The following is a 23,031-nucleotide window of genomic DNA, read 5'->3' as shown; positions in this document are numbered from 1 at the left end:
TCTCCATCTCTATCCTTCCCTCTCTATCTCCCCCTCTCCTTCGCTCGCTTTCTCCTTATCTGTGCTCTCTTTTTCTTTCTGCTCTTATTTTCTCTCCTTACTTCACACTCTCTCTCGCTCTCTCCCTACTTCTCTCTCTCTCTCTCCCTCCCTCTCTCTCCCTACTTCTCTCTCTCTCTCTGTCTCTCTCTCTCTCTCTCTCTTTCTCTCTTTCTCTCTCTCTCTCTCTCTTCCTCTCTCTTTCTCTCTCGCTCTCTCTCTCTCTCTCTCTTTCTCTCTCTCGTTCTCTCTCTCTCTGTCTCTCTCTCGCTCTCTCTCGCTCCCTCGCTCTCGCTTTCTCTCTCTCCCTCTCGCTCTCTCTCGCTCTCTCTCGCTCTCTCTCTCTCTCTCTCCCTCCCTCTCTCTGCCTACTCCCTCCCTCTCTCTCTCGCTCTCTCTCTCGCTCTCTCTCTTGCTCTCTCTCGCTCTCTCTCTCGCTCTCTCCCTCTCTCATTCTCTCTCGCGCTCTCTCTCTTCCGCCCTCTCTCTCCCTCTCTCTCTCTCTCTCTCTCTCTCGCTCTCTCTCTCTCCCTACTCTGTCACTCTCTCTCTCTCTCTCTGTCTCTCTCTCTCTCGCTCTTCTCTCCCTCCCTCTCTCTCTCTCACTCTCTCTCTCGCTCTCTGTCTCTCTCTCCCTCCCTCTCTCGCTCTCTCTCTCCCTCTCTCGCTCTCTCTCACTCTCTCTCTCTCTCGCTCTCTCTTTCGTTCTCTCTCTCTCTCACTCTCTCACTCTCTCCCTCTCGCTCTCTCTCTCTCTCTCTCTCGCTCTCTCACTCTCGCTCTCTCTCTCTCCCTCTCTCTCTCTCTCTCTCACTCTCTCTCGCTCTCTCTCCCTCCCTCTCTCTCCCTACTCTCTCACACTCTCTCTCTCTCTCTCTCTCTCTCACTCTCTCGCTCTCTCTCTCTCTCTCTCCCTACTCTCTCTCTCCATCTCTCTCTCTCTCTCTTCTCTCTCTCCCTCTTTCTCTCTCTCACTCTCTCGCTCTCTCCCGCTCTCTGTCTCTCTCTCCCTCGCTCTCGCTGTCTCTCTCTCTCGCTCTCTCTCGCTCTCTCTACCGCTCTCTCTCTCTCGCTCTCTCTCTCGCTCTCTCTCGCTCTTTCTCTCGTTCTCTTTCTCTCGCTCTCTCTCTCGCTCACTATCTCTCGCTCTCTCTCTCTCGCTCTCTCTCTCTCTCGCTCTCTCGCTCTCTCGCTCTCTCTCTCGCTCTTCCCCCTCTCTCTCTCTCTCTCTCTCGCTCTCTCTCACTCTCTCTCGCTCTCTCTCCCTCCCTCTCTCTCCCTATTCTCTCACACTCTCTCTCTCTCTCTCTCTCTCGCTCTCTCGCTCTCTCTCTCTCTCTCTCCCTACTCTCTCTCTCCGTCTCTCTCTCTCTCTCTTCTCTCTCTCCCTCTTTCTCTCTCGCTCTCTCTCGCTCTCTCTCTCTCGCTCTCTCTCTCGCTCTCTCTCTCGCTCTCTCTCTCTCTCGCTCTCTCTCTCGCTCTCTCTCGCTCTCTCTCTCGCTCTCTCGCTCTTTCTCTCGTTCTCTTTCTCTCGCTCTCTCTCTCGCTCACTATCTCTCGCTCTCTCTCTCTCTCGCTCTCTCTCCCTCTCTCTCTCTCTCTCTCTCGCTCTCTCGCTCTCTCTCTCGCTCTTCCCCCTCTCTCTCTCGCTCTCTCTCTCTCGCTCTCACTATCTCTCGCTCTCTCTCTCTCGCTCACTATCTCTCTCTCTCGCTCTTGCTCTCTCTCTCTCTCTCGCTCTCTCTCTCTCTCTCTCTGTGAGAGGAACATTGTCAGGCAAGCGTTTGCCAGATACACACCAGCAGTTGATGAAAGCAGCGTAAAGAGAGAAGACACAAATACCTTGAAGGAATTGGGGTGCTGTGTATTTATGGTTAAAAGTAGAATGAAAGCAGAAGGGACAAAGGCATGGCCTGGGGTGTGGACCGGTTTGGTATATGGAGACATATCTGTTTAAGGCGTATTTCCGTCAGGAATGTTTGCATCCCGCTGAGGGACAATTGTCCAAATGGGGGTGGGTGGTGGTGAGGGGGATGAGAATAAGCTTTTCAGGGGTGCTGGGGTTTGGCTGACATGATAAGGGACCAGAAGACCAGGGCACAAGGTCTACAACTGAGTGTGTTCAAAACAAGTATTAGTGTTTTCTCAAATTATAACACATGTGCCAGTCTAGCAGCCTTGCAGACCTACCAACCAATCATCAGACAGTATGCGCAATTAATTCTCATTCATGAAACTGATTATTGGTTTCATTTCTTGCCAAGAAGGTAAGTCATTTTAAGATACAAAATTGCAAATTTTCTCAGCAAAAGAAACTTTTAAAATTAAAGTTATTTAATTATACTAACATAACAAAATTGTTCTTATAAAAATTGTACAATGTTCATTTCTAATTATCACCTCCCGTATATATTGTAGTTATAATAAGAACATTACACCTGTCCTTTCATGAAAAGCACACCATCAAATCCTAGAATTACCATGTGAATGTATTTTCTGCTAGAAGATTAGCATTCCAAAAGGCACAGTCTTGTACACTCCTATTTACCCTTTTGAACTACCTGTATAGGAATGGTGAAGGGAACAAATAGCACTTTTGATGTTTGCTAGCTGTTTTTCCTAAAATCCACGAGCATTTTAGGAAAGCAAGAATGACCACACATCTCTATATATTTGACAAAACATCTGTGATAAAATAATTATGAGTTTGATCCACTAATTGTATAATGCACAGGGCTTGGTGCCTCTCCTTAACTTCTTAACAACACTCGCCGTAACGATAAAGTGTTTTTAACAATGAACCCTACGTACTCATTTGGACTGACTCAAGATAGATCTGGATGTAAGAGTACAATGGCTGTTACATCTGTCACTCCATTGGGGAGCGTTCTGCTTCATGTTTCCGTGACAGCAGCCCAATTGAACCAGAGTCTTAGAAGAGTTGAGACTGTAGAGAGATTGTTGGTCACAGGTGTGTGCATGGCCAGACATTCTTAAATAATGATTTATATTTCGGATTCTGTACTCTGCTGGACTGTCTTTTCTGTTGGTGCAAGTCTGGAGCTGATGCATCTAACCTTGCAAGTGGCTTGTTGTGACATGCTGAAGCTCGGCCATCTTGGGTGTGTCTAGTTGATATGTACCTGATGAGAGATGATTGTAAGTTACAAATACCAGCATCTTGTTAACATTATGTGCTGTTTCATCACAATGCTCATTGTGGCGAAAAGCCACGAGGTGGCCGGCCAATACCGCCCCAGGTATTGGCCCGCTTCGCTCGGGCCTTAACGGTGCCCCGGGGGCATTTTCTCGGGGCGGTATTGGCCCGCCACCTCGTGGCTTATTGCCCTTAGTACCCCGGCCCGTTAGACCGGGGTACTAATTGCTTTTTTTTCTGTTCACGTTTCAAAAGAAATAAATAAATAAATAAATAAATGGCCGCCGCCATGGAAAGGGAAAACGTAGTCTGTTTTCCGGTTTCCATGGCGGCCATCGGGAGCGGACGCACTGGGAAGAGAAGTGTTCCGAGCGCGTTCGCTTCCGAGACCAGAAGAAAAAAGAAGGTATGTGGGGTCGGGAGGGCGGAAGGGAGGGATGGGATGGGAGAAAAAAAAAAAAAAAGTACCGTCATCTCTGGCGGGGGACGATGGAAGCCTCCAGCCGTGTGGAGGCTTGGAGCGGGGATGGCCACGCTCCGAGTCTACACACGGCTGGAGGTTGCCATCATCCCCCGCCGGAGACCGCAGGATAGAAAGTAAGTGGGGTTGGGAGGGAGGAAGGAGGAAACTAGGCTGTGGAAAAAATAAAATCTTACCTGCGTCCCCGGCGGGGGACGAAGGAAGCCTCCAGCCATGGGGAGGCTCCGACCGGGGATTGCCCCGTTTCGAGCCTCCTCATTGGTTGAGGGGCTGCCACACCCCTTGCCGGGAACAGAGTAGCCGGCACGCACGGCGTGGACGGGAATACTGTGTGGTATGGCTCGCAAATGAGCCAATCACCACACAGTATTCCTGTTCAGCTCCATGTGCCGGGTACTAATGCTAATTAACACTGCTAGTTAACCAATAAAATACGCTTTTGTCGTATTAACCAAGGCACATAGTGTCTTGTCTCTGAAACGGTTCTATGTCGTTTTGATGACAGGAGTTTTTTCGATTGAATTTCTACAGAAATTATTCCATTGAAAAACCTCATCGACATTATTTATTTACTGGGGCGGTCTCCCCCAATCCCACTTCCCCATATTTGTACACATACCCCAAACCATTCCTTACCCTTTTTATGCCCTTACGCCCCCTCTATATTTCGATTAATTTTTTCAGTGGAATTTTCTCAGAAAATAATCCATTGAAAACACTCCTGTCTATCTAACAAGGTGATAACCTCTGATACAGTGTCCACGACTGTGCAGATTTAATCTTGTATCAGGTTGCAGGTTGGGGTCACTCTTGTTTTGTAGAAGTGTGAGGGCTGAGTATGCGGTTTAGTCATTACTCATCATTGTACTCCTGAAGTCATTTTGTCACAGTATGTTTCACTCATTGGTCGAAATGACAGTGTTAGAAGAAGGCAGACAACTAGGAGGTGCAAGGAAACCTCTCTTAGGAATGTCAGAAGAGCAGGTAATGAAGAAGCACAGACTGGGCGCATACATATTTCATCTACTCTACACAATGTCTTCTGATTTTAAACTTTTAAACAACTTGAGGTGCTCAGTGCTACCATTTGTAACATTCCTGTCATCACTCAATCTTTGTGCCACCTGGTAATTCCAAGCTACCTTTGCAGGTGCTATTTCTTACCATAACCCGCATTTTGGAAGAATGGGTTCCTTGAATGTCGTTGGTGCCATTGATGCCACCCATATACGGCGTGTTCCAGCTAATGCCCCAGCCCAGGAACAATTGTTCTGGATTAGTCATTGAACATTTCAGTGATATGCAATACATCATTACTGGTGATGCACTGCTATGATGATTTTCATGGATCATGGATCAGCACATTAGAACCCTGGAAGGTTGTGGCGGATAATTAGGAGGCTTGGAACGCGGGCTCTTTTCTCTGGTATAAGCCTGTGTGTTGAGCATCCTGATTAGTGCTGCTGGCCTGCGTCGCCTACCTCTTCCCTGCTACTCTGTGCCTCAATCTTAGCACCCGCATAGATCACACGCGGGTGCTAAGGGTGTGTTTTAAAGATAAATGAAATCTTACCTTCTGACCCTTACACACTTCTCTTCCACAGTCTATTTTCTATGTTTATGATGTCACAGTCATCAACACGAAAAAAACGGACTGAAGATGCTTCGCTTGGGCCCTGAACTTGGGAAGTGGGCCATTACTGGCAGCCTCGGCCCAAACCCGAGGGTTAGGTCACCTCAACACAATTTTGGTGGACTATCGATTATGGAGGTCTTTAACTATTGTGGTTCCATCCCCACCCGTTTGGGCTGCAGTACAGCATGTGTGCATTTCAGCCCTTTAACATTTTTGCACCAGTGAAATAATTAGCTATTTCAGTTTTTCAGCTGACAGTGCTTTTTCCCTTAGGCCCTGGCTTCTAACCCCAATTCTGAACACCAAAGTAGATGAGAGGAAATGTACAACGTTGCACACATCTGCACAACCGCATCTGACTCTTTAAAAGTAGATTTTGTTGTCTACACATTTCAGATCGAGGCCTTATGTGTACACCGGATAAACAGGCTCGTTATGAGTCTGGCGGTATACGGTAAAGGTGGCGGTAATGTAATTACTGACACTTTTACCATCGAACCGAATCATGAGTCGACGCTAATTCCACTTTCTGGAATTAGCATCAGCGGAATTCCCGCTGTGTCACAAGTTGAAATACTGCCACACATTGGCAGTAATTGCGCCAAAATAACAGTGCAGTTACCTTCACCTGAAATGTGGAGGTAAATGCAAACAGGTGATGGAAATGAAGCCACAGGTGCACCCAATTCACTCAGGAAGAGTACATAAGGCGCAAGCCATCCCCAAACACACTTTCCAACACCATGTTCCCAGTAGCTGTGGATTTTGACATTGAGCTGCTCCTGCTTCGCGCCGATCTGCTGAGGTTGGAAGAGCAGCACAGGGTACAGTTTGCAGAGGGGAGGAGGAGGAGACATGTTAGGTGAGCGCCGAAACACTGGGTCAGGCCCGCACCCGGGATTTTGACTGTCAAACAGCAAATCACCTCGATCATAGCTCATAGCTGAGCTGCTCACCCTGACCCAGGATGACCTTGACAGCAGGATCAACATCAGTACAGCCTTACCGTTGGTGCTGAAGCTTGTGTCGTTGCTGCTTTTCTTTGCAACTGGCTCCTACCAGCACACTGAGGGCATGCTTAATGGCATGTCCCAGCCCACATTTTCCAGCGTGTTCATGCAGGTGCTGGAAGCAGTCCCGTGGCATGTCTTCCGGCACATCTCCCTGCCCACCACCCCGGTACAGGAGGATGCCATGAAGGCACGTTTTTATGGGGCAGGCCACATGCCCAACGTAATTGCTGCTCTAGAGTGCATCCATGTGGTGTTGGTGGCCCCCCAGGCATATGAAGAAGTATACCACAGTATACCACAGCAGGAAGCAGTACCACTCCCTCAATGTACAGGACACACGTGATCTTGGCCTCCTCACAACACAATCTCTCCACTGGCTCCCAGTTGCTGCTAGGATCAAGTTCAAGGCCCTCTGCATCACCCACAAGGCTTTCTGGGGCTGGCGACCCGCTTCATCCAACTCTCTCTCCCTAAATACCTCCCTGCTAGAGCCTTCGTTATTGTAGCTCCAACTCTATGCAGATCAGATGCTTCTCTAAGCAGAGAGTAGGGGTAGATCGCTCTCTACAGCAGGGGCGTCAATCTGGAATGGTCTCCCTGCCTCTCTCAGGCTTGAGCTGGATCTCCTTAAGTTCTGGAAGCTCCTCAAGACCCTCCTTTTTCCCCTGCTAACACCTCATCTGCCACAGTGACTGGCTGCCTGGTTACCTCTGTGTTCTACATGCCACCAGGCCCCCGCCCATTCCACCCCCCTCCTCGCACTTAGCATGTGGACTCTCCTACTTGCACCCATGCATTCCCTGTCACTTGCCCTCCTGGCTCCCCCTTAGCACTCGCCTAGACCCTATCTTACCCACCTCCTTCATTCCTCCCTTTCACTTGCACTCTCTCCTCTTTACCCTGAACTTCCCTTCCCACCTTAGCACTTCACTCTACTGGCCCTCCCCACCTCCCTCACACTTCTTGTTATTGTACTTGCGGAATCCAAATGTCGCAAGGCCTATTACGACCGTTATTGTTATCTTTCGCGCTTGTCCCTCACCCCCTTTTTTGTCTTGTGGTGCCTTGAAACACCATTTGTTGTATATGCGCCTTACAAATATCCAATCAATCAAAATAAATAATAATGAGAGGAGGGTGCGGGGAGAATTGCCACAACTGAAGAATGAATGTCCTGTCATGACCCTGGTGAATGGGGGGCGGGACTACCCATGGAAATCGTACAGGAATGACAATGCTGTAGTAAGTCACCAAACAAAACACACACACACACACACACACACACACACACACACACGCACGCACGCACGCACCCCCGCACACACGCACGCAAGCACGCACGCACGCACGCACACACACACACACACACACACACACCCTACCTACCTACCTACCTAATGCAACATTAGACATCCATGGAACAGCACTGTTCACCACTGCACCAACGAAATGCAACACAGCAAAATGAATGCCATTTACTCAGGTAATCATGCATCCATGATTAGCCATCATGGAATAGAGACAGACAACACAAACCTGCAATGGTACAACTAATCCCCCATCAGGACACATGCATGAGAGAAACACACAGATCCTATCCAAGCACCATGGCAGGATGTACAAAAATGTCACCCTCATTTGTGCGCCCCCGCAGTCACTGCGACTTTGGGGGCACACAAAATGAGGGTGACATTTACTGCACCCAAGCAGAGCGGGGGACGTGGGGGTGTCCCCCGCTCTACCTGGGCGCAGCAACGGGGGTCGGGTTTGCGGGGGTGTCCCCCGCTTACCATTTCGGAAAGCAGGGGACACGTAAGAAATAAAAATACAAAAGTACGCTTCAGTGTCAGCTCTAACCCATGTTAGTGGGAAGAGCTGACGCTGCAGGTATTGCAGGGGGCGGGCGGCACACTTCTACGTGTGCCGCCCTAAAGGTGAATGGAGTGGGGGGGTTGGGAGGGGTAATGCAGGCCGGGGGAAGCAGGCACAGTGATCCATGTGATCACTGCGCCACGCCGTAACTGCTGTTGGCATTTTCGGCTGTCGCAGTTACGGGGGCGCAGTGATCACATAGATCCTCCTGCCATGATAATCACACCCCTTGAAAGTGATGGGTGCTGGCTGTGAGCTGTGTGCATGGTGTTACACAACAAAGTCAGTGTACCCCCATAGTGAATGACTCCATATTCAAGTACTGTGATGGTAAATCATGTAATGCGTAAAATGCATGCACAGAGTGTCTATCAACATGCTGTTGTAAAAGGCAACACATCCACAATGCTCCTTGACTGACACCTATGACCTTTGCCTTTGCAGGTGACTCTGGATACACCCGCCTACCTACCATTGTTGATGACACCCGTGCAGAATCCACAGATGCCACACGAGGCGTCCTACAACGAGGCACACATTCGGACCAAGCTCTGCACCGAGTGGGCCTTTGGCCTGTTAAATACTTGTTTCCGGTGCCTACACTGGACTGGAGCAGCCTTAATGTACAGGCCAGAGAAAGTCAGACAAGTTGTTCTTGCCTGTGCCATGCTGCACAACACGTGCCTCAGGCGGAAGAGCCCCTTAGCCCCTGATGTGGACATGCCAACCGAGAAGAGGAGGACTCACTGCCTGTGGGTGCTGCACTGCCACGTACTTAGTGTGAAGAGGGTAGGCAGGACGTCTTGTCTGGCAAGAACTGTTGGCCATTTAAATCCACATGCTAGGCACCTCTGTAAATGTAGTCAAGTTGTTAATTAAACACATGTACACAATGAGGAATGTTCTATCATTGCTTCAAGTGAACTATTATCTTATTTTGAAATGTTAACACACCCTCCCCATCTCCTCCCCCATCCCCACAAAGCCATCCCAACACACCCTCCTCACCCACCCCCCTCCCATCTGCAACACACACTCCCCCACTTACTCCTCCCCACAGCGCCAACCCCAACACACCCTCCCCACCCACCTTCCTTGCGCCTATACACAGTGCTTTGTACAGTCACTTGCGTGGCCTCTTGCCCTCACAAGCCTGCTCCGGCATCTTTGGAGCTAGATGGCGCATGAAGCGGCACCTTGGGGTGATGGGCAAATACCCCTCTGTTGGGTGTTTGCCCAGGTGAACTGGTCCGACTCAGACCGCCAGATGCGTTGCAGTGTCCGGTGCATGCTGGCATTTATTGCCTCAGAAAAGGCTGAGATACTCTCAGTCATCTTCCTCAGCCTTTGTCCAACAACAGTCTTGCCGGCAGATGTGACAGCCGACTGTCGTCTGTCTCATTCCATGGCCCTCAGTATCCTCCGAGAAGGACTGTGGACACAGTCTACGATGGCCTGCAGGTATTGGACTGGTGTGTCCGTCAAGGTTCTAAGCGCACCTGTCACTGTTCAATGGTGTCCAGCTTCATCCACATGGCATCCTGTGACACCTGCACTATGGGATGTGGGCTGCTGCTGAAGCAGGGTGAGCCATAATACCTGCCATCCACCCTACCATCCGTGCCACTCTCTGACTCCAATCCTCGCTGACCATGTGGCTGGTCATCCAGCTCATGTGATGAGGGGGCGTCATGGGCCAGTTGGGTGGGTGAGGTCACATCTCCATGTTTGTGTCTGCCAGCATCTAGCTCCCCTGTCGCGACCACAGTGGCCAACTGCTGGGTGGTGGTTGCAGGTGCCGGGGGTGCAGTACCTGCAGCTGTGTCGGCATTGCTGCCATCAGGTGCCATGCTTTTACTGGCATGTGTGCCACTGCTGAGCCCTGGTGTCCCACTCTTCCCCTAGCACATTCCCTTCCCATTGCTGGGTGGTGCAGGGGTAGTGGCTGTTGCATTGCCCTGGATGCCATGCGATAGGAGGTAGATGGGCCTGCATCTTCCTCCTCCTGAGTCGCCTGTGAACTTGTTGGGTGGACATAGACACGCTGTTACTCATCATGCATACGTGTACATGGGCTTGCTAGTTACACATGCTACACTGTGGTGGGACTTCACACAAATGTGGTATGATGGTATGGTCAATTGCAGGCCAATGAAAGGTGGAGGGAGTGTCTGCTGAGGGTGTAAACCCCTTTGGCATGTGCCATTTGGCTCTTTTGCTGCCAGTGTGGCCTGTACATTGTGCTGCGGGTCCACATTGGCAGTTGGTCTTTTTCACCACACATGGGGGCTGCACACAGTTGTATGTGCTCACATGCACACTCATACTACTGTGCATGGGGACGTGCATAGTTGCCCACCTACCCTTGCATACAGGGCCAACCTTAGCCCCGGCAGCTCCCAGAGACAAAATAATATTTCACCTGCCCCCACCGTCCATGAATAGGGAGGGAGCCCATTTTGAGGTTGCTGTACAACACCAGCATGAAATAGCCTTATAGCCTTCCAAAGGCTGACTAATGCTGAAATGGCAGCTGTAGTATGTTGAAATAATGAACTCCCTGCTGGAGCACAAGAGCAGGCCACTTTCTCTTTCAATAGGGAGCGCTCAACACGCCACCTTGGGTGCCCTTGTAAGACACCTCCGAGGTGGTGTGTCGAAGGGGCTTGATGTGGTGCCCCGGGTGACCGTCCGAGCAACCATGATTAATACCAGCTCTGAATGTATATGCATATGCTGCTGTTGCTTTTGGGTGCATTGCCATGTGGTGGCACCTTCCCCTGTCCATTGGACCCATCTATGCTGACGGCGACATGCTTGGGATGGTCATTCGACCAGTGCATTGTCAGGGGAAGGGTAAACATTCAGACTCATCAGATTCTCCTTGACTGCTGGCTCCAACCTAGGCACTCCCAAGTCACTTGATCCCCTCCATGCGGAGGATGGTGCGGGCCTTCTCTTCCTATGGGGTCAGGAAAAGAGGGTCCATGGGGCTGCCCCCTGTGGCCGATTATTCCCACCAGTGTTTGGACAGGAGGCTGCGTACCATGGCTTTTAGGTTGCTCCACCGCTTCCTGCAGTCCTCACTGTCCCGTGGGACTGTGTCCACAGCTGCCGCCTTGTCACATATGCCTGACCAGATGGCTGCCTTCCTTTGGCCAGAGGTTTTTGTTATGCCAAAAGCCAAGCAACGCCTCGGCACGGTCCACCACCTCGTCAGTGAGAACCTGCAGCTTGCCTCACTGTACCTTGACTTCCTTAGCCTCAGACCAGGCACCTTCCCTTTCGATTCTTCCTGAGACATATGTTCCCTCCATTGTGTGTCTGGATGGCTACCGGAAGCAGTGGATTTAGGGCGGGATGAATATTTCAAAATGGCCACTGCCATGCTTCCCTTTCCGGCGATGATGCTATTTCCACTGATGGTAATTGCGCCGGCAGAATTAGCGCTCAGTGTATTGCGGTAACAGTAATTGTACCGAATATGGGTGGAATTACTGTCATGGACTCCGTTTCGGCAGTAATTCCGCCAGACAGCACTTCTGTTACCGCCAATGGTGAGTGCGCGCCCCCATCAATTTGTAAAATGACTATGATTCCGCTAGACCCCATGGCCGCTCCAGAGGGTGGCATGGCCCGTGCTTTATTGATGAGCTTGGAGGAGGTTTTGGAGGTGGTTCTCAGCATGCCTCGCAGATGCGCCCCCTCATTTTGTGTTACACCACTGCTAGGTGTATAGATCTGGCAAGAGGATCTAGGAAAGACCCAGTGCTGATCTAGGTGTGTAGATCTGGCAAGAGGATCTAGGAAAGACCCAGTGCTGATCTAAGTGTATAGATCTGGCAAGAGGATCTGGGAAAGACCCAGTGCTGATCTAGGTGTATAGATCTGGCAAGAGGATCTAGGAAAGACCCAGTGCTGATCTAGGTGTATAGATCTGGCAAGAGGATCTGGGAAAGACCCAGTGCTGATCTAAGTGTATAGATCTGGCAAGAGGATCTGGGAAAGACCCAGTGCTGATCTGGGTGTATGAAGAAGGGCTCTGCACTGATCTGGAGCATAACATGCTCAGGAAAGAGTATGAACCCCAGAAGCTGTCTTTCTTGAATTGAGCCTCAAGGGTAAATTTTGCACCCTTCACCCTTAATCACTCACTAGGACAAACCGTCCTGGTAAAACCTAACAAGGAAGCCAGCCATAAAGGGGTGTTTACAGACAATCATTGGGAAAGTATAAACACAAGAATCCACTCGTGGCTCCACTGTGCGTGGCATGAATCACAGGGTTCAAGTGCAGGCCGTAAGAGCATGAGGTTAGAGGTCAGCTAAGAACATGTGATGGTTTTACACAAAGCAAAGTCATAAAGGTTTGCATCATTCCCTGGTTGGGTAAGCCATTGGTTAAGAGTTCACATGGCCAGGGCGCAATCTACACCGTGCAGTGTAGTAACATGCATAGCTGCTGGCATGCTGCCGTTCAGATGATCACATGCCTTTAATGGTGGCTTTGTGCAGCGTGTTTACTATACAAAAGTACAATTGATGTATGTGCATACTATAAAATGGTATCAACGCTTCCTCTAACTTTTAAATAGTTGTTTCATGGCATGCTATGTGTCATCGGATACATAATGCCTGTACATGACTCTGATGTTTCACAGGATCTCAGATGAGGTAATTTGATCACCATGTGACTTGATTTTGCTTAAATAGGGTTTTGGTAACAGTCCATAATAATGGAAGCGGGTCCACACAAACTATAGCACCACATATGCATCAGGAAGAGAGTGGCATACAATCGTTACACTTCAACAATGAGGCAGTGCCAGAGACGCATCAGAAAATCTGCCACCTTCTGTACATTGCAACAGCGGTTGCTCGCCAAATGGTACATCTGATTGTAGAGATATTGCGAGAGTTACCAACTCTCGCGAGATCTCGCCACAGCAGCGAGGACCGCCTCTGCGCGCTTCGCGCGCATTACGGGAGCAGCAGAGGACGCGGCAAGACGCGTCCTGCCGGCTCCTCCGAGATTGTGGCCTGGGGGCTTACACTACGAGACATTTCAGTCCCACAGCCCTGCAGCAGTTATTAGGCACGTTTGCCTAGCCGCCTGGCTCTTTATTACTTACATGTTCGCAGCAGATGTCCCTTATACAATAAAAGACATCCAGCCATTAATCACGCCTCCTGTCATCTGTGCAATAGTTTACTACATAAATTGGCGACGAGGATCACCACTGCAACCCACATGGGAACATGCAAGGAGCGACGCCGCCACCCCCCTTCCTGCAAACTCCAGGTAGACCTGCCATCCAGTGGCCGCAATGGCAACCCCTTTTCACGACGTATGTAGAGGCGCTAGGTGGGGCAGGATTTTCAGCGGCACGGCGTAGGGCTATGTTACTTAATGCCCTGGGAGTGGAAGGGCAGAGGGTGTTTGAGAGTCTCACCCCGATCCCGGTGGCAGGGGACAACGATGACGTCTTTAAGGAGGCAGTTAGGAGAATAGTGAAGAGATTTGCCAGTAAAACACGGTGTTACATTGAGAACTGTCCTGATCAAGCTGCAAGAAGCAGGGGTGAGGCTACGCCATGAAAAATGCGTATTCAAAGCGAAAGAAGTCGAATACTTGGGGTACAAAATCTCAGAAAAAGGGATCAGTCCCAAACAAAATTTGATGCATGCAATCATAAAAGCACCGGAACCCACCAGCAAAGACGAAGTAAGATAATTTCTTGGACTGGCGGAGTATTACGGAAAATTTATCCCCAAGTTCTCAGAAACCTCAGCACCACTCCGTGACCTCCTCAAAAAAGGTTCAGAATATTTGTGGCAAGAATCCCAGAAGAAGGCGGTTGAAAGTATAAAACGGCACATCATGGAAGCGCTGTGTTTACAGCCATTTAACCCAGAGTGGGATACAGTCATCGCCACGGATGCCAGTGCATACGGACTAGGAGCAGTTCTTAAGCAGAAGAAGGGGGACACGGAGCATGTGGTAGCCTTTGCCTCGAAGGCCTTGTCCTCGGCAGAACAGAACTACTCTACCATAGAAAAGGAAATGTTGGCATGTGCATGGGCGGTAGAACATTTTAGAACATATGTGTGGGGCACGAAATTCAAATTGGTGACAGACCACAAACCCCTCATCCACATGCTCAGCCCGGGAGGTACTAAAGTGTCCACACCCAGATTGGCACGCATTGCAGCAAAACTGCAGGAGTACACGTTTGAAGTGCAGCACATCTCAGGATGGAAGAATTCGCAGGCAGACTGCATGTCAAGATTGCCAGAAGGTAAAGACAAGGCCACCACGTTTCTACAAGGAGAATGCATCGTGGCATCCATCACCGATATAAAAGCACCTGATTATATGGAACTCAGCGAGAAACACTGGTTGGAAGAAGACAGAAAATACCCGGCTATGGCGGAAATCCATGAGTGGATCAAGGCAGGGTGGCCAGGTGAAAAAACGATGCCAGAAGGCATGAGACCGTATTGGAAGGTGGCCGAAGAGATATCTGAAACGGACGGGATAATAATGAAGACGGACCAGATAATCCCACCCGTAGGCATGAGGAGCACCATTCTATGCAGAGCCCACGCTGGTCACCTGGGAAACACGATGACCCGTCGCAGAGTCCGGGAGGCCTACTGGTGGCCGTCCATGGGCCAAGAGATTCGCACCATGATAGAGCGGTGTCATGAGTGCCTCAATAGCGACAAAAGATTGAAACTCAGACAGACAACCCTAATTCCCACAGAAGTACCAGAAGCGGTGTGGTCTAAAGTGGGCATAGACTTTATAGGACCCCTGGAAGTAATGGCACCAGAACATCGGTACGGCATAGTGCTGGTTGATTACCTATCCAAGTGGGTCGAGGCTGAGTTCGTCCCAAACATTACCACCACGATTGTAATTGAAGTCCTCACTGAAATTTTTCAGAGGGAAGGCCTCCCCAAGGAAGTAGTAACGGACAATGGGGTACAACTGATCTCATGGGACATGGAACAATTCCTTTGAAAGCACAATATAGGCCAAAAGAAGGCGGCCTTGTATCATCCCCAAGCCAATGGGCTTGTTGAAAGGGCCAACAGGTTCATTAAGGGAGCAATCCAACTAGCCACGGCCTCTGGAATGGACCCCCTAAAAACCACTAAGGAGGCCATAGCGGCCCACAGATTCACTCCAAACGGAATCACGCAAATATCCCCGTTTCGAATGTTGAGAGGGAGGAGTGCAGCCTCCACGCTCATACCACCATGGTTATCCAAAGTAAGAGAAGATGAAGCAGTGGACATGTCAGAAGTGGTGTTGAGAATTGAAAACATTAAGGCATGCATGAAAACGTGGAGTGACCAAAGAAGAAGAACCAAGCAAGCGTCAGACATTGGAGGGGGAGATTGGGTCAAAATAAGACTACCGAAAAAAGACCAAATCACGGGCTCTCGGTTCAGCAGACCCACCAAAGTGATTCACAGGGGAACAAACCATGTCCGCACCGAGGATGGGCGCACATGGAATCTGGAAAGAGTAGCCCTATATCAGAAGAGACAAGAAAGAGCAAGAACCCCAGAGAGATCACATGCTGAAGAAGGAATAGACAATGAGCGAAGGGAAGAACGTGAGCCCGAGAGAAGCTACAGAGAAAGGGAAGAAACAGAGATGGAACCGGAATCACCCATGCCAGAACCAGAACAGGAGCAACAGGAAGATCGCACTGAAAAGGGTGACCGATCTAGAAGAGAGCACAGAAGACCGGTGAGATACAGTGACTATGTTTTGCAATGAACTTCCTTTGCCTCACCAAAGGGAGGTGTGTAGAGATATCGCGAGAGTTACCAACTCTCGCGAGATCTCGCCACGGCAGCGAGGACCGCCCCCACGCGCTTCGCGCGCATTACGGGAGCAGCAGAGGACACGGCAAGACGTGTCCTGCCGGCTCCTCCGAGATTGTGGTCTGGGGGCTTACACTACGAGACATTTCAGTCCCACAGTCCTGCAGCAGTTATTACGCACGTTTGCCTAGCCGCCTGGCTCTTTATTACTTACATGTTCGCGGCAGATGTCCCTTATACAATAAAAGACATCCAGCCATTAATCACGCCTCCTGTCATCTGTGCAAGAGTTTACTACACTGATATGGGGTCTTTTGCACCTTTTTCATCCTACAAGAGGGAAAGTAGAGTATATCTTAATAGTGCCCTTCACATACCCGGTCGTCTTAGCCTTCAATGGCCAGTTCGTTTTATGGGGGTCAATCAAAGGTCAGTGAAATTGCAGGTGATATTCATTGGTCACAGTGGTCTACAAAAAGCCAGTACAACTTTTGAATATTGCTTCAAAATAACTTGTCTTGTTGTGCTCTTCATTTGTAGCTTAGTTATTTCCACTAAGGTTTTTTTTTAAATCGTCAGTTTGTACATTTCATTCATTTTGGTGAAGTGGTTTTATAGTGCAATTACTATTAACTTATCATGTCGACAACTGTTTCGGCCTCTTCTTTGGTGAGTTAGAATAGGCCTTCATCAGAGTACCCAGTTCCCTCGCAACAAAAACAAAATAGACTTGGGGACAGCAAGTTAAACAAATTACTTCTTGCTTTTATGTTGCTAAAAAAGTAAAGTGGCATGTTTGCTAATATGCCCATTCCGTTCGAGTAAGTGAACATCGGCTTATTTTCTGTCTTCTTTTCTAAAATTTCAGTCAGCAGATACAAGCAAACAAATTACTATTCAAAGGTGGAAATAACACATGCAGCCACCTTATATCTGGATCACATCTGCAAAATTACAAATCTATACACGCCCAGCAATGTATCCTGTATCCTGTTTATTCTGCAGTTGGTCCTAGCATCACACAGTTTCATATATCATAAAAGGCAGTTATTGGAGCTTATCACGGAATATATCCACAGTTTAAGGACTATATGGCCTCATTACGAGTTGGCGGTTTGGCCAAATGTCGTGAGCAATTCCGTAGTGCCACTTTTTTTTTGTCAGTAACCAAATTAATACCAATTTTATTGCACTGTCAACTCTCGAGTTTGGAGTTGAAGTGGGTTGACTTACCTGCAGCAGAAAAGTGGAGTTAAATCCTCCACTTTAACTACAAAAAACACTGGATTTACTGTGGCAGAATTATTGCTTCTGGTAAATCTGAAAATGGGGACTAACACTGCCTTGCCATTACTCGTAATCCATCAGTAATTTTGTCGAACTGAGTGGTGAGAATAGTAAACGATTTGTCTGGAAAATCCAGAGGAAAATTGCGGAATTAACACCATACTTGTTCTCTGTGAGTTACGCAGCCATGTACTTCCTAATACATTGATCCCAGACAACCAGTAAATACAGCTGGTACATGGTGTGGTATAACTCTGGCTTCCAAACCTGGCCCAATTTTGTCACATCTCTTTCATTCCCTGTGTTTCCAATGGGAGTGACTATGACAGGATTTTCCACAACAAAACAATTTGCAGAATACATAAGGAAGTTAACATCCAATTTCATTGTGGAGACAAGTTAAGAAAAAAGAAACACAATGCATTTCGTACTTTAAGAAGTCCTTCTTCAGGGATATGGTCTGTGACAGCACATAAGAACAAGCATTGGCAATGCCAACAGTTAGGGCTTTTGTGGGCATCTAGTAGCAGTGCCTGCGAAATGCCCAATACTTTATACATTTGGTCAATCAAAGGGTTGGCAAATAACCAAAGAACTACAAGCTTTGTGTAATCTCCAACAACGGTACTCACACAATCCGAAGAGATGCAACAAAATTCACCAAAACGGAAGTGCTTGTAACTTTGAAGTAATCAGTTCTGGGCTCTGCTTTGCTGCAAGATAAGATAGCAACCAACAGAGTGTTTGCTGGTGTGCCTGCAAGAAAAACATAGGTTTCAGATCTGTGCTACTAAAAATAAAAATAAAATTCCCAAACATGATTGTCATAATTCTGGTCCATCACAGAAAGATGAAATCCTGATGAAATGGGATTCAAACATGTGACCTGTAGATTGGATTCTGTGCTCAGTCAGCAGCATTCGCACAACCCAGCCATCTATCCTAGCTAGCAAAGCTTAAATTTTCCACTCATTTCTAACCTGCCTCTGTCCCTCATTTCCTCTGCCTCCATTCTAGCACTTCACCCATCATGGTCACATCTGAGGTGCAGCTGACCGTACTGCCTACCTGCACTCACAAATGTCCAATGTCGGTTGTCCTTAATCTATGTGTGTCCACGTATCAGGGTGCAGCCTTGGAGCAGCAGCGAAGGTGCAGGGATAGGGTTATGCATTCCTGTCCTGGTGTTAAGTGGGTTGGGCATGTTCCTAAAATGCTGGAAAGCCTCTATATTGGCCAGTGATGCCTGCTGACTTGAACAAAAGCAACCCTGAGATCCTGAGTGTTCTCCTGAAAAGGAGAAAAGAAGATAGATGCACCTCCTGCTCTAAAAGTGTCTATTCAAGGAAAGTGCTACACCAGAGACCACTGCTGCACAAGCAAGCCAATAAGATTGGGGGGTGGGTGGGGGACACTGGGAGATGCACAAGTCTCACTGCAGTTTGTTAGTGAAGGTAACTGGCATAAAGCCTAGCTTCATCACAGAATGGTCAAGTAACCACCTTTGGTTGACCCGGTGGAGGGTATTGGAGGAGAGTTCAAGTCTCCTGTGTCTTCAGGTGAAGACACAAAAAGAGTTCAACCTCATGTCTTTGTCGGGTTCTCAGAGTCACCTGGCGGAGGGGCACACCTTGCTCACTGGGTGGCGAGAGGAAGATGAACATTTAAGCTCTATTATGTTTCAAACAAGGTGTTGGCTAATGATACACAAAATCAAGCGTAATTTGCAAACATGTCGCGGGGGCTGCCCTGCCCTACATGCACTACTCACCAGCTACACCTTGCATCTCTGTTATGAGGTCTTTGAACTTCAGAACAGGTGAAAAGCCGCCCTAGCCAACAGACTTGCTTGATTAGAAAAGGGGAGCGACCCAGCAAGGTAAAAATTCCTCTAAACCAACACAAATCCTTGCTTACCATTTCTGAAGCAGGGGATTGTTTAAATAACAGTTCCCAAGTGGTAAGAAAGCACTTCTACAATGTATTCTAGAAGCATTGACATTGATTTTCCCATCGAAAACATTTTGTTTTCAAATCAGGCCTATAGTGTTTACTATCAGATAGCATTGCCACCCAGTTTTTTATTTGTGCGTCTTTATTACTTTACTGAAAAGCTGCCTAACACATTTTTTTAGGCTCACATCTTTTTGCATTCATATACTTGTATTCTTCCATTTCAAATAGAGAAAACAACGTTACTGTCATACTGTTTTTGGTTCACATACGTATTTATATATTTGTCATTTCAGTTTACAATGTGATTTGTATACAAAATCTTGTGAACACACAGAGGACAGTGCTCAAAATCCGTGAACACTATCCTGTGTGCGGTTGCGGGATTTTGCTCACACTTCAGATATCTAGCTCCTCGCTACGGCATGCACCACTTTGCCAGCAGTGGGGAGCTAGAAATCATGAATGCAAGTAAAATCCTGCGAACACATATAGGACAGTGCTCATGTTAGAGAGCATTTTAGGGCCCTGAGATCCTCTCTGACATGAGCACTGTGGGGTTTCATGTCTTATTGCAGTTTCTGCATGACCTTTCTCAGCTAACAGAGGCAATCATTGAGCCAGTAAGTTTGAGCACTACATGACATGTATCACAACATTGCAGATGTTGTGTTGTAAGACATTGATACATATTAAAACTGATATAGAAAGGAACAGCAACAGCCCTGCCTATATTAAAAAATCATGGAAATGAAACAGAGAAAGGAAAGAAATAATTACTGCTGTCGAATGTATTGTATTTTAAAAAGGATTATACTGACATGATTCAATTCATCAATTTATTTGGAAGATGCATGGTATCTTTCCTATTCAAAGATGGCCGCTAGTTTCGGCTTGCTTCCAGAGAGCTTCCTTAGAGAAAGTCCTCCAAGATGGCTGCCTCCATGGAAGAGTTCAAAGAGCTCAAAGAGGTCCGAGATGAGCATGACCGGGTGGGATTAGCCATAGGGATTAGCATGGTTTAGGGCAGGGAATGAGAGGTATTCAATAACCTAACAACTGTGTATCCCTCAAATGTCATCTCCATTGCAAAAGCATTACAGGACCTAATTCAAAGCCCATATTCGAAGCTCTTATGTTAAAGCTCTTATTTTAATGGCAATAGTTTCGGCTTAAAGGTAGAAAGTAAAAACGGATAAACATTACTCTAACCTCCAAACATATTTATTGTTTTTAAGTTCGACTTTACCCGTCTCCATTTCTGTCAGTCATATAAAATTCAATTGTTCAACATCAATCTGTGTTAAAAATAAAAAAAAAGCTAAATCTGAATATCAAAGGAGCTAGGCCTTTCAAAATCAAATAATGAAAAACTTGTGCTGAGGCATTCTGACTGGAATCACACCTGTAAGAGGACCTTGATAATTCTGTAATCCTCTTACATAGACATCGTTCTGCCCTACCTCTTGTGCATCGCTGTTACTAACTCTTAATCTAATTAATACATCTGTATTTCATGAATAAAGTACCTGGATTCCTGAGAAATCTCTTGAAATGATTATGAGTATCAAACAAACAGTAACGCATTGTTGGTTGTCTTCTCTCTGTATATATAAAGCGGACAATCTCTTAGTTTGTTCCTTATACAATTCCACACCGTTCCACCAATCAGCATCACATTTTGCATAGTTGCTCTTAGGATCCTCCGGACATTCCTGGCTACATGACATTTGGGCACCCCACCCCTTTCCCCGGATATCAGCCCCTTCACACTTGAGATGGTTGCCTGAAATTGGTGAAACATCAATGTGGTTAGAGAAGCACTGGACAAAGCTCACTTTAAGCGTTGCTACGCTAGGAAAAAAATTAATTGGCCTTGAAAACCATGTATCAAAGCACTCAGAGCCACTGTTTCTGAGATATTTGCAATGCACTGCACCGCGTCATGGGGAGGTGACAGGTGGGGAGAGCGCACAGTAGGTGCCAGTATGCTGCAGCACGCCTCCTCGTCTGCTCCGGGGTATGTCAGCCAGCCACATGCGTCCATTCTCAGTGCAGTTTAATTCACAGTACAAAACACATCAAGCGATAAGCGAATTGGAACAGCGACCTACAGGATTATTGAGTTTCAACAATGTATGAGAGTATTATCTTGTCTGTCTACAGAAACCGTGCGAAGTACGTGCACTTTCTGCCAGTAGACACATAAAGAACGTTTTTCAGTAAGATAATTAATTAATTCCTCTTTTATAACCAGTCTTAGTGTGGGCTCGTGATTCGAATCTGTGCTGCTCGCGTTGCCTTGCTTCTAAGCAAAATGGATTGCCCCTGAGCTACCCTCCTGGCCCGAGGAAAATGGATTACCGACATGGGTAGTGATAATACCATCTGCATCGTAATTGCCTGTTGTGTCGAACAAGCAATCCCACGTACTACTGAGCGTGGTTCCAACAAGCACTCAGAATTTGTGGCACCAGACGCTTGCGTCCTGACATCACACGCAAGGACGTGATAACGTTGCGTCTACCGTACATGTATCGGATGTAGCTGTTTACTTATGGGTTATGGAAAAGAAAAACATGTATACTTAAAAAAAGCAAGAAGAAAAATATATCTTGTAGCTCAACCTAGTCTACTTAGTGAAGACCATTGCTGCAAAGCCTCAACCCAGTCTACTTCGTGAAGACCATTGCTGCAAAGCCTCAACCCAGTCTACTTAGTGAAGACCATTGCTGCAAAGCCTCAACCCAGTCTGCTAAGTGAAGACCATTGCTGCAATGCCTCAAACCAGTCTACTTAGTGAAGACCATTGCTGCAAAGCCTCAACCCAGTCTACTTAGTGAAGACCATTGCTGCAAAGCCTCAACCCACTTTACTTAGTGAAGACCATTGCTGCAAAGCCTCAACCCACTTTACTTAGTGAAGACCATTGCTGCAAAGCCTCAACCCAGTCTACTTAGTGAAGACCATTGCTGCAAAGCCTCAACCCAGTCTACTTAGTGAAGACCATTGCTGCACAGCCTCAACCCAGTCTGCTTAGTGAAGACCATTGCTGCAAAGCCTCAACCCAGTCTACTTAGTGAAGACCATTGCTGCAAAGCCTCAATCCAGTCTACTTAGTGAACATTTAATTGACTCTAATCGTACATCCATACATGACAACCTTACAGTGTAACGTGTGGATTCCCTCTATCAAGAGATCCACAGCATGTCTTCATGCTTATCGTTGCAAAAGCTGTCACGTGTATTGAGCTCACCTCCTTGAGTACCAGCATTACTTTTTTTATAGTGCCAGTGATGTGTTACCCAGTCACTTAACCAAAGTAAATTTTAGAGTGGTACTTTTCAGTGCAACCATAATACCGAAAAATACCCAAAATATTAAATTAATGTATATAGGGTAGTGGGGCAAGGGGTTAAAATGGGTCGGGTGGGGTTATAAGGATAGAAAAACAGCCCTCCACCCCCAAATAAAAATAAAAAATAAAAAATGTTGTTTGTATTTTGGTCGCAGTGAAATGTAGCACTCTGAAATTTGCTCTGGTAATATCACATATGACGCACTGATGTGTGTGCGCATGACGCATTACCATGCAGTCATGAACACCAGATTCTTTAATAGACAGGTTTTGCTTTTGTTGAAGTTTCTATGAGTGACAAAAACGGAAACGGGTAAAGTAGAACTTACAACATCGTAAACTCATAAAAATGAGATATGGTTGGAGGTTATAAACATGGTTATCTGTTTTGAC

The sequence above is a fragment of the Ambystoma mexicanum genome, chromosome 2q, assembly GCF_040938575.1.
Source record: "Ambystoma mexicanum isolate Mex_15411 chromosome 2q, UKY_AmexF1_1, whole genome shotgun sequence".
NCBI lineage: Eukaryota > Metazoa > Chordata > Amphibia > Caudata > Ambystomatidae > Ambystoma > Ambystoma mexicanum.
Note: the sequence above shows the minus strand (reverse complement) of the source record.